Source organism: Mastomys coucha, unplaced genomic scaffold (assembly GCF_008632895.1).
Source record: "Mastomys coucha isolate ucsf_1 unplaced genomic scaffold, UCSF_Mcou_1 pScaffold3, whole genome shotgun sequence".
NCBI classification, from domain to species: Eukaryota; Metazoa; Chordata; class Mammalia; order Rodentia; family Muridae; genus Mastomys; species Mastomys coucha.
This window is the reverse complement of record NW_022196909.1, coordinates 5,218,663-5,231,199: the sequence shown is the minus strand read 5'-3', so window position 1 is coordinate 5,231,199 and position 12,537 is coordinate 5,218,663. Positions and strand designations below refer to the sequence as shown.

General features: G+C 48.4%; 1 long non-coding RNA gene across 2 annotated transcripts in view; it reads left to right on the top strand.

Moving 5' to 3' along the window:
* Nucleotides 1–2,907: 2,907 nt before the first annotated feature.
* The window catches only part of LOC116075270, a 51,146-nt gene continuing 41,516 nt past the window's right edge, over nt 2,908–12,537 (top strand). The window contains exon 1 of one of the 2 annotated variants that reach the window (XR_004112496.1): nt 2,908–3,316. This is a non-coding gene — a long non-coding RNA (uncharacterized LOC116075270). The remainder of the gene's footprint in view (nt 3,317–12,537) is intronic. The other variant, XR_004112495.1, reaches the window with a different exon arrangement.

Below are 12,537 nucleotides of genomic sequence, written 5' to 3'. Positions count from 1 at the left end.
GACGGCAGAAAAGGGAAACAGGAGGATTTGGAGTCTTGGCAGAGTGAAAACCTGCACAGACTACTTCAGCTTTTGCTTTCCCAGAGAGATCCCCAAGGCTGCTCAGTCACACTAGACATTCTGTGAGTGAGGCAGCTTCTTTGTTTTTCTTTTTTTAACGTTTTAAGTTTTGATTCTTTAATCTTTTTTTACACTCCAGTCATGATTCCCCTCCCGGACTGCCCTCTGACAGTTCCTCATCCCCTACCTCCTCCCCTTTCTCCAAGAGGATGTCCCCACTCCCCAACTCCCATCCCGCCAGACCTCCCCACTCCCTGGGGCCTCAAGTCTCTCAAGGGTTAGGTGTGTCTTCTCTCACTGGGTACAGACCTGGCAGTCCTCTGTTGTGTATGTGTTGGTGGCCTCAAATCAGCTGGTGTATGCTGTCCGGTTGGTGGCTCAGTGTCTGAATAGTTTCTAGGGACAGGGGAAATCTGCATTTGTAGGGGTGCGGGGCTCTGAGAGGTATGGAGGTGTTGAGGGAAGGAGAGGGAGTTCTGCAGAGTTTGGCACGTTTCAGAAGCAATCGGGTCTGACAGAGTGTCATACAGGGCTCTCTAGCCAGAAGAAGCAGCATGACACCCAGTGTGTGTGTGCAGGCAGCGGGCTCGCACGTGACGATGACTATAGACAATCCTGCCTACAGGTCCCTCCCTACTCCACATGTGTGTGTGCAGGCAGCGGGCTCGCACGTGACGATGACTATAGACAGTCCTGCCTACAGGTCCCTCCCTACTCCACAGACCTGCCACGCTTGGACTAAGAGTGGCTGAGTTCTCTGGAGAACTTAATCTGTGTGATGAGAACATCTAGCCAGCGTTGACCTTCATACCTAAAAAAATAAGTATTTCATAGTAAAAAGTATCTAGGGCAAGAAATATTAAGAACAAAACAGAAAGACATCAGTGGTCTGAGCTTTCTCTTTAAGGTGGCCAGCCCCCTCTGCATGGGGATGGGGGGACTTTTTTTTTTTGTCATTAGATATTTTCTTTATTTATATGTCATATGATTTCTCCTTTCCCAGTTTCCCCTCCAAAAAACAAACAAACAAACAAACAAACAAACAAAACCAACAAGAACAAACCCCTGTTGGCTCTCCCCTCTCCATGCTTACCACCCCACCCTCTCCCACTTATTGGCCCTGGCATTCCTCTATACTGGGGCACAGAACCTTCACAGGGCCAAGGGCCTCTCCTCCCATTGATGATCGACTTTGCAATCCTCTACTATACACATGGTGCCAGAACAATCAGTCCCACCATGTATAGTCCTTGGTGGGTGGTTTAGTCCCTGGAAGCTCTGAGGGTGCTAGTTAGATCATATTGTTGTTCGTCCAAAGGAGCTGCAAACCCTTCAGCTCCTTGGATCCTTTCTTTAACTCCTTCATTGGAGACCCTGTGCTCAGTTCAATGGATGGCTGTGAGCCTCTACATCTGTATTAGTCAGGTAGAGGGGGACTTCTTCATGCTCAGTTTTAACTGCTGAGAAACCTGCCCTGCAGGCAGACAGGTCAGGCTTTAGGTCTAGAGAGTGACCCCCCCACACTCCCCCGTGCCCCAGTGATGGGTAGTAGACCCCGTGAGAACTGGAAATTCTTGATTCTCTGCCGTCCATCAGATGGAGAAAAGAGAAAGCAGGCAGGAGAGAGCTGTTCCCACTGAAGATCAGTAGGGAGATGGACTCATTCCGGTGGCATGAGTGTGGGCGGAACAGCAGAGGGACTTAGATGGAGAGCTGCCCCGATACCATCAGGACTCCCTGCCCCCATCTGAAGGTGGCTGTCAATGCCTTCATCACCTCACCACAATCAATACACATTTGTTTAACAGATACAGAGTGGAAAATATTTCTGTGAAAACAGTTCTCCGCAGGCCCAGCACTGCATGCCTGTGATTCCACAGGCAGGAGGCAGAGGCAGGAGGAAGAACACTGAAAGTTCAAAGCTGCCGGGCGGTGGTGGCGCACGCCTTTGATCCCAGCACTTGGGAGGCAGAGGCAGGCAGATTTCTGAGTTCGAGGCCAGCCTGGTCTACAGAGTGAGTTTCAGGACAGCCAGGGCTATACAGAAAAACCCTGTCTCGAAAAACTCTTGGTCTACCTAGAGTTCCAGGCTAGCCTGGGCTAAAAACAGAGCTCCTGAACACCTTGTCCAAAACCAAAACAAAACATAAGCAAAATAAGAGTACTTACTGAACTACTAATAAAGAAGAATACGAACAGGTGATAAAAGGTAGATAATCACTTTTGATAAACCAATAAACTCATCCATGGTTAAAAATGTAAATATACAGATAAGCATAACCCATAATTTATTTACATCTGGATAGATGCACACATTAAATTTGTCCCCTTTTTCCTCGTCTGGTGACACAGGTTTTGCTGTTGCCAATACCCCTGTAGGGACATGTTCCTGGACCTTCACTCATACCTACGGCTACAGGAGAGTGCTGGCTGCCTGAGCTAATAGATGCACATATAAAAGCCCTCGTAGGTTATACCTGCCCTTTGCAGAACAGCTACAAGGGGCCACAGAACAATTTTATACACGAATTCGGTCTTTACATTATGCTTGCAAGAGCATCATCAGTATTACCTGTGATCACAGATGAGGTCGAAGAGAAATCTGCCCTGGTGAAGAACTGAAGAGTGCACCAGGGATTCACCCATGTAGAGCCAGCTGAAAGTTACAAGATGCTAAGAATGGAGAGGCCTGGGCCAGATCCTGACCTCAGCCTGGCTGCATCATTCGAGGCCGAGAGACCTGGGAAGCACAACCTCTTACCCACCACCATGGAGCTAGATTGGGACACAGCAGCTACCCCGGATGGCAATATTTTTAGTGCTATTGTGGGTTTGCATGTGTGGTTCATAGCGGACTTTCTTCCCAAGAACTGCTGGTTAAAATGCAGAAACTCATCTGTTCTGCTTCAGTCATGGGAGGCCATGAGACCTGGTTCTGGCCTGTTCTTCCCAAGGTACTAGTGAGGGACAAAGTTGGGAGATTAGCATGTGCACCACCCTGCCTCTGCGTGGGGTGTTTGTCACCCTTTCCTGTTGCAGTGGCAATGGTGGTAACCAGCTGGAGCCAGTTAGTTCTGGTCATTGATTATGCTGTCAACAAAGGCTTCAGAAGCCCACCCTAGTCTCATAAGACACAGGGAGGAGCCTAAGGAGGAGAAGCCATCAGAGCATCAGAGGATGCGAAGCTGTCTTCTGCTTGAGGTGGCTTCAATAGAGAACCACTGGCAATCAGCTTAGGCCGGATGCTACACAAGAGGTGAGTTCAAATATCAGGAAACCAAACAGGAAACTCGACTTGAATCATCAGTCAGCAGGCTCTATGGAGAGGGACCACATAGGCTTAGTTAGACGAGGTGACTCTGAATTGTGTAAGGCGGTGAGAAGAAGTCATATGAGTGAAATCTTAGATTCAGATGTAATTCCAAGGTTCTACGAAGTTGACAGGAATGGGTTTTGTTGCTCAACAAAAGACATCTTAAGACACTGAACAGGACCCTCAGCTCCAGGATCTATGAGAGAAGGCCCCATTGACTCACCAGCCTGTTAGGCCAGGTGGTCGATATCTGAGCAGCTGTAAAAACCTTCGGCTTACATATCCCTGTGGCTCATTTATCCACTTATTTCTGTGACACCTGCTAGCATGGGGGCTGGGAGGCAGCATAGGAGTAGGGTCTTGGCAGGCACAGAGTAAGCCGAGCTGCAGAAAGGTAAGCTCCATTCGGTGAGAGTGCTGTCTGGCATCAGGGACGCTGCCTGCACTTGAGGGGCTTTGTGCCGGTGCCAAGAGATGTCTCCCTGTGAGGCAAGGCCTGGAGTCATAGGTTTCTGCTTGAATTGGTTTCTCTCACATACACACAGGACCTCAGAAGGGTGCAGACAGGAGATCGTGAGCCTTGAAAGCTAGAGAACACCACATTAAAGAAAGCCTGGGACTTGTTTGTCTCAGGATAGTCTAAGTGATGGTTCTCAACCCGGGGGTCAAACAACACCTTCACCGGGGTCACCGAAGACCATCAGAAAACACAAATATTTATATTACAATGCATAAAAGTAGCAAAATTATAGTTGTGAAATAGCAACAAAAATAATCTTTCAGTTGGGGTTACCGCAGCATGAGAATTAAAGGGTCCCAGCATTAGGGAGGATGAGAGCCACTGGTCTAGAAGCAGCAAGGCCCCCTTGTTCGCCGCAGCCACCTCTAGCCTTCAGAACTGACTTTCGCAGGCCATTGACACAAGCTTGTGACGCCAACACAGGCGTCCAAGTGGTTTGGAAGCCATCCCACTTGTATTCCGAGAGGACATTAACACAGCACTGCAGTCTTAAGTGGAGAGAAAGATGGAGTGTGGTCCAAAGAGTTCTGGGCTCAGACCAAGCACTTCTAGAAGCTGCACGCGTGGGCTTTTCATCCTCCCGCCTTTCTTGTGTGTGATGTGCAGGTCCGTTCCTGTTTTGAGGGGTGGCAGCAGTCTCTCCCCTGTCCAGGCCAACTTGAGTAGAAATAAAATTAAAAAATTATAAAGTGTCTACTACAGTACTAGGCAAAGTATGCACTTACTTAATTCTTACGTAATTTTATAAAGATAGATAACTTCATTTTTTTAAATATTCATTAGTTCTTTTTTATGTGTTTTGATTTTATTTACCTCACTTGCCCAACCCTTCTCTGGCCCAACCTCTTCTCCGTCCACCCAACTTTGTGGGTGTTTTGTTGTTTTGTTTTTGTCTCTTCCAAACCTATGACCAATTTGTGCTGCCCACATGGCCCACGCTTATAGAACAGGAGGCAGCTGGGCAGCGCCCTGCTACTTTGATAACAGCTTTGAGTACAACCTCGTTCCTCGTCTTCAGAGCTCTTACCATTGAGAGAAGCTGCAGGTACTGAGGGGCTTCGGTTCTGCTGTCTCCTCGTGTTGCTTAGCTATTTTATATTCTGGGCATAGCCCCAGCAGAGAAAGAAATAAACCCTGTGGGTGGGGTAGTAGTGGCTATCAACAAACATACAGTCTGTATTTCAGCTTGGCTTCTACGCAAGCCTGATTGTTTGATGGTCGCCTGGGACGAAATGATACAATTGGGCAGTGGGGGAGGGAGAGGCATTAGAAGCGGTTGAAGAGTCAAATTGTGCAGGGCTTGAAGAACATTCTTTGATGATTTGCTGTATCTTCTTTTGACTTCTGTAATGAAAAGCAATGCCCTTGCAGTAATGCACGTACCTACCCTGGGGAGTGACGGAGCTGATTTCCCTTCACTGAAACCTGCAGGTTGTTTTGCAGTGAAAACCAAGCGGCTCGGGTTTCCCCGCCCAACAGGGGAGCCGGGTTTGATTGTAACGAACAGCGACCTCTGGTGGGTATCTTAGAATCTGCATGCGGCAAAGACTACACAACGAAAGGGGAATCCTGATTAAATTCCAAAGGAACAAAGGAGGCACTTTCCCATTGTTTTCCCTGGTAGAGAAGTCCCGGATCCAAGTTTGAAGAGTCTGCCTCATTTGCACCACTCGCTCCTGGAGGTGAAATTCGACACATTGCCTGCCCCCCCACCCCTTCCTTCAAACCTATCACTGGCTTTGATTTTTAAAGGCTCTCCTGCTTGGGTCAAAGATTTAACCCTGAGAATTCTCATAGTCATCTACTTCTCTTAGTGTGATTGTGCATGGTCATGTGCGCGTGCGTGCGTGCGTGCGTGCGTGCGTGCGTGCGTGCGTGCGTGCGTGTGTGCGTGTGTGTGTGTGTGTGTGTGTGTGCGCATGGGTGGATATGAATCACCTCCACACCGGAAGATAGAAGATCAGGACCATCCCAGGGAGCTATGGAGAAGGCCTGAATGCCTATTCACCCTAGCTCATTATGGCTTCTTCCTTGGGCTGCCAGCCCTTTCCCCATATGAGGCTGTTGTGTTGCCTTTGAAAACAAAAACCCTCTTCGTGACCCTTCCTCTTTCACATAGCAGCAGTTGGTTGGTGTAGGTTCCTTCCTGTTCTCTGGCTCTCGCCTCAGCCTCACCCGCACCTAGGATTCCAGGATCTGCTCTCCTGGGTGATGTCCAGGCAGAATTAGCTCTGTCGATGGTGCCCATTCCCAAGGAAAAATGGGTGCAGAGAGAGCCAGGAGAATTCTACTGGAGAAAGGCTGAAGTCACAGCTCCTGACCTGGGACCTCACAGGTCTGTGATGGGAACAGGAGTCTGAGGTCTGGGCGTGAGAGCATAGATAATCGAATAAGTTTAGAAACATTTAAAGCCAGCACAGTCTTGATATGTGTATGCTGTGCTAACTCGGCTGGGGCTTGAAACAGTTTCAGAATGGGGGTGCTGTGTGCCTTGCTGTAGCTTTAAGCTGTGTGTGACAAACTCTCTGTCACCTGGACTTCCCTCATAATTTGAACAAGGCTTAAGCATTTGCTCAAAGCCATTACTCTCAGGGACAACCCGCCCATACCACCACTGCTCACACAGGCTCACAGCGCAATGAAAATTTACCTGTCAGAAATAAACCAGACAGTACGTGGATACTTTGCTCCTTCCAACTTGGCAGTCGGCAGGGACTGTTGCTCTGAGGAGGATTCGCTTCTTGGCTCAACTCCAGGCTGGCTCCTCCAAGTGCTCTCTTCTTGACAAGCCCTCAACCTTGACCTACAAAGACTTGAACAAACACTAACACAGTTTCACAAGTTCAAAAGCTGCAGTCCCTGAATGGCCCCAGGCTTCCCAAACAAGCTGACGTTAGAAAATTCAAAGCTATCAAAAGAATTTACTGCTTGCCTCAGTCAGTACCTGAAGACAGGACCCCTGAATCTCCATCTTTGTGGGAAGAAGGAGCCAAGCGATAATAAATATTGAGTCGACCAGCCTCCTCTTAGAAGAACTATTTTAAAATGCATATGGACTGATGTCCAATCCCTAGCACACACATAAGCTCCTAAGCAGGGCTGGCAGTGTGCACCTATAATCCCAGCACTGGGGACAGGAAGACTGGAAGGATGACATTGTGAGAACTGAGACGGGGGATACCTATGTTCAATGAGAGACCCTGTCTCCAAAACTAAGGTGGTAAGCAATTGAAAAGGACCCCCAATATGTCCAAGTTTGGCTCCCACACATGTGTGTACATACCAGAACACACATATACACACAAAGTGTTAAAACATAATTTTATAGTTTTAAATAATTTTATAGTGGCTTTCATTATAGATGATTATGAAAATCTCTTGTTTGCTTTGTCCCTTTTGTCCTTCCCAATGATACCCATCCATTCTCCCTTTAAAGTTCCTAATCTCTGCAGACTGAGGCTGAAATCAGCCCAGACTGTAGTCTTTTACCTCTCTATTGTCTATCAATTGCTAATGCATATCTTCGCCACTCTAATGGCAAGCTTTGTCTCTGACAGTCCATTCAGTGGATGATGGGCAGTGGAGGCACTACTTGTATATTGTTTGTCATGAAATCAGTACTGAGTATTCAAAGACACAACAGGGATAGGCTCACCATCAAGCCGATGCTAAGCCACCACAAGTTTTCAGGAAGGAGCCTGAATAGGAAGAAGGTTCTCTTGGGAAATGATCTGTGTCCATCCTTAGTATTTGGCCATATAAGGCAAAGGCAGGAGAGGAACTGGGGAGGAGGGCGGACTAACAATCAGAACTGATAAAGCCGACTGCCGATTGAAGACCACAGAGAGGCCAACGGTCGTGGGGCTGGTGGGATGGTATCCTTGATAAGTCGGGTCCTCAAGAAGGACCAGCCTCTTCTGGAGATAAATGGAGGCACAGATCTAGACGGTGTGTGCCCTGAGGCCAAGTCCTCGTGGCCTTGCCTCTGGCTCTGCTTCTCTGGAAGCTCTGCCTGGCTCCTGGCCATCTGCTTCATGCCAGGGACTGTCTCAGGCATCTCCCTCCTCAAGTCTCCTCTTGAGGTGTCTCTCCCTGCTCATCCTATGTTTTCACCATGTATCCTTCCCAACCAGGAGAAAGCCCCAGAAGAAAGATGCTGTTCATCCCTGATCCATCTGGAAGTCTGTTCAAAATGAGGCTTTGCTAGCTAAGTTGTGTAAGGTCGCCTTTGCACCTTCATCTACACCAGCCCTGCCTCATCTTCCCTTTCTAAGTGCCCGGTGCATGCTTATCTGGGGCCTCTGCTGTCCTTCACTGAAATGTAACTCTTTGGGGAAGACTTGTTCAGCACTAGACTCAAGCATCCCCAGCAGTGCTGGGCACACTGTAGATGCTCAGTGAGTGACTTTTGGCTGTCAAGCTGCACTTATCATAGCGGCTCCTTCCTGCCTCTTTCTCTTCGGTTGTAGCTTCTTTATTTTCTATTCTCTCAATTTTTCAGGCACAGATCCACACTTCTCTTGTTTGGATCTTGAATGTTCCATAAAATTCTGTTTATTGAGGGTTTAATCCCCAGCCCATAACATTAATGGGAAGTGATGGAACAGTGGAAAGAAATTAGGTCACTGGGATGTGCCCTTAAAGAGAATCTCCTCTTAGCTTCCTGGCTGCCAGCTTGTGTGAGGGGCCCTGCCATGATGTATCACTTTGCTGCGGGCCCAAAATGGCAGGGCTTGAAACCTCTGAAACAATGAGCAGAGACAAATCTTTTCCCCCAAGTCAGTTGTCCTGGTGTTTGGTTGTAGAGTCAAGGGGGTCCCAAGTCTGCTCTACTATAGGGCATGGCTGCTAGGAGGCAGGCTTCAAGGGAGTCGGCCATGCTTACCCCACATTGTCGCTTAGTGGGTGACACTGCTCGGGGGTGGTGAAGTGCAATCTGAGGCTTGGACAGCCAAAGCTGGCTGGGGGATTCCTGGACCTGCAAGGAGGCCGGGGCCTTCTGCTTCTCAGGCTCTTGGATACCCAGGCCCCATGGAAGAGCTGAGAATGGAGTCCCCCACCCCTACCCCCCTGCTGGATCTGTTCCAGGGCCAGGGGGGAAAAAGGGGAGCCCTGGCTGGTCCTGCTGGGAGAGTCCTTGACTTGACTGCGGTTGGCTTGGCTTGGGCTTGGTTGTAGCTGTGGCTGGGAGCACAGAGAGGCCTTCTATGGGAGATTAGATGGTGGCTTTGTAGGCGAAGGCCTTCTCCATGGCTCTTCATGGCAGATCCCGATGAAAAGAGACAGTCCATGGTTTTAAGGCATTTATTGTCATGGTGGAAAGTGGATGAGTGAAACCATACCCTACTTCTCAGGGTGGGCCTGAGGTTAAATACCTTTTGTAGGGAGGAATGTCTGGGAAGGAGAGTTTATTGGCTAAGCCCTTCAGGCCTTTAGGTACCTCATTAAAATGGAGATCTGTCTTGAGCCTATGTGACCACAGGTCGTGTCCTCTACCTGTGGAGGGGTTTGGGGGCCTGTAACTGATGGCTATAAATCTATGGGGTCCTGCAGCTAGTGACAGGGACCTGGTGCCCAGGAACAGGTGAAGCGCCTGCCGTCCCTTCATGGTCTCCATGGTTTTAATCCTTAGCTCAGCTGGGAACCAAGCTGCCTTTCATGGTCCCACATTTGGTTAGTGATGGAAAGGTAAAAAAACCAGACATTTCTCTCCTGGTGGGGTCTGTGTGCAATTTCAGATGTTATCTTTTACATCCATGTCTTCCAGTCTTAAATGTTCCACTTCCTGTGGTCACGTTCATGTAAATGTCTTAACTGTCCCCTAAAACTCAAACCATCTTCTGCTGTCAGGAATACTATCCTTACCAAAATTTGACTTTTCATCCGTTCATCTAACCCAGAAATCTAAGTATTTTTCACTGTTCCCTTTTTAAAAACTTTTCCAAAATCAGCACCAAGTCTTAAGGGGTTTTCTTTATAATTTTATTTATTTTTCTGTTTCCTTGTATGTGTGTAGGGGGTGATTATGCATATATGTGCAGATATGCTCACCTATACATGCATGTGTGGAAACTAGAGGTCACCTTCCGGAACCTGCCTTATTTTTTTCATAAGTGGAGGCTCATACGGAACCAGGCTCACCATTTTGGCTCTGCTTCTGGGCAGCAAACTGTCAGGATCTGCCCCCTGTGCTTCCCAGAAGCACATCATGGTCATCGATGTGCCATCATACCCATTTTTTACCTGGGTGCTGGGGACCCAATCTCAGGCTCTCAGGCTTTGACAGCAAATATGCATTGATCCAAGTCCTCATCCCTATCCATTTGCTTAAAGATATAAAAGGGTTTTTGCCATTTCCTGGGGGTGGTGCACATGTAAAGCCAGAAGACAACTCAAAGACTGACGACTCAGCTCTCTCCCTCCCCGTGTCAGTTCTGGGGCGTGAACTCAGACTCAGCTCTCTCCCTCCCTGTGTCAATTCTGGAGTGTGAACTCAGACTCAGCTCTCTCCTTCCCCATGTCAGTTCTGGGGTGTGAACTCAGACTCAGCTCTCTCCCTCCCTGTGTCAATTCTGGAGTGTGAACTCCGCTCTCTCCCTCCCCGTGTCAGTTCTGAAGTGTGAACTCAGACTCAGCTCTCTCCCTGCCCGTGTCAGTTCTGGGGTGTGAACTCAGACTCAGCTCTCTCCCCGTGTCAGTTTTGGGGCGTGAACTCAGCTCTCTCTCTCCCTGTGTCAGTTCTGGGGCGTGAACTCAGACTCAGCTCTCTCCCTCCCCCTGTCAGTTCTGGAGCATGAACTCAGGCTCAGCTCTCTCCCTCCCCCTGTCAGTTCTGGAGTGTGAACTCAGACTCAGCTCTCTCCCTCCCCCTGTCAGTTCTGGAGTGTGAACTCAGCTCTCTCCCTCCCCGTGTCAGTTCTGGAGTGTGAACTCAGACTCAGCTCTCTCCCTCCCCCTGTCAGTTCTGGGGCGTAAACTCAGACTCACAGGCTGGTGGTGAGTACCTCCACCTTTTGCTGATCCTTACGTACTTTTTTTAAACACAGGGTCATATGTAGCCCAGGCTAGCCTCAATTTCACTATGTAGCTGAAGATAACCTTCTTTCTCCCACCTGCCAGGAGCTGGGATCCCATGTGCATGTGCTACAGTGCCCATTTTACATGGAATGGAGATTAAGCTCAGCTCAGGCCTTTGTGCATCCTAGGAGAACTCCCTACCAACTGGGCTACATCCCCAGCCCCCTTCAAAATTGTTAATTAAGGAAATATTTGTTTATTGCTTAATATATACAAAACACTGTGCTAAGCACTCCGTGCGGAGGGGTGGGAGGCATGGTATAAAGAATTCTATCCTTCTCATGAAGAGTTTTGCAATTTTGGCTGAGTAAAATATTCAGGAAGTATAATTTAAGGTAAAAAACCAATGAGTCACATGTTATAGTTTATGAGAATCTAGATGAAGGGGAAAAAAATTCCTTCAGGTTAGAGTAGGGAAGACTTCAGAAAGGTGGGACATCTTGAAAATCTGGTAGTATTGGGAGATACAGATCCCAGGGGAGGGATACACGGACAGAATGCAAGACAACTGTGAGTCTGAATGGGGGACTCGGCTGGGGGCTCTAAAGTTCATTTGAAAGGCGCAGGGAGGAGGCTGCAGAATACTGAGCAGATAAATGATGCATCTGAGCTGTAGTGCAGGAATGCTAATCTAGTTGCAGCTTCTAAAACACATTATAGATGAGAAATGCAAAGCAGGGGTAATTATCCAGGACAGAGGACAGAGCACAGCAGGGACAGTAGGTGTAGAAATGCTGTCTCGTCTCGGGAAAGATGGAGGAGAGAGGGTAATGCAGGGCAAGCAGAACTTCACACGCCATCGAATGCGGAGGACCCCAAGAAATCCGTAACAAAGGAAGGCTGAGATGCTAGACGCCCACAGGAACAGGGCTGAGCCCAGGATCCTGAAATACATGACCACAGCTGGACAGTGCGGTAGCTGTTTGGGGACCACTCTCCTCTCCATCACGATGAGCAATAAGGCTCAGAAGTCACTGGTCATTGTGGCTGCAAAAGCAAGATCACCACAGATCTGTCTGAAGCACACTGATATGGTGGAAGGAGAAGGCTATGGAGAGGGGCCATCAGGAAGTGAGGAGGAAAACAATGTCAGAGGAGACAACCAGGGTGGTTCAAGAGTCACTGGCACTGCCAGATGTGCTAAGACCCAGGAAAGGTGGAAAGGGGATGCCGGGTCATGTGACCTCATCTCCTCCCTTCGTCACACTCTTGATTTTATTTTCTGGTAGAAGTCCTTGCTTCGTAGCCCTGGGATCCTCTCTCTCTTCTTCTCCCAGCTCCTATAGTTCACCAACCAAACATGTCCGTTGTTTTGCTATTTTCAGGTTTGCTAAGGACCAGCCTTGGCTTGGAGAGGGGTTCTGAGGGAGGAGTGTCTGGGAGCCTTGAAACAAACTCTGACCCGAAGTCAAATCATGGGTTCCATCTGACCCACCTATGCTCTGCTCGAGAGAGCTTCCCGGGCAGCTTTCTTTCTTTTCTTTTCTTTTCTTTTTTTTTCTTGTATGACTGATAAAATGTTTTATTGAAGTTATTTACACTTAAGGGTCCAGCTGACGCTGGAAAA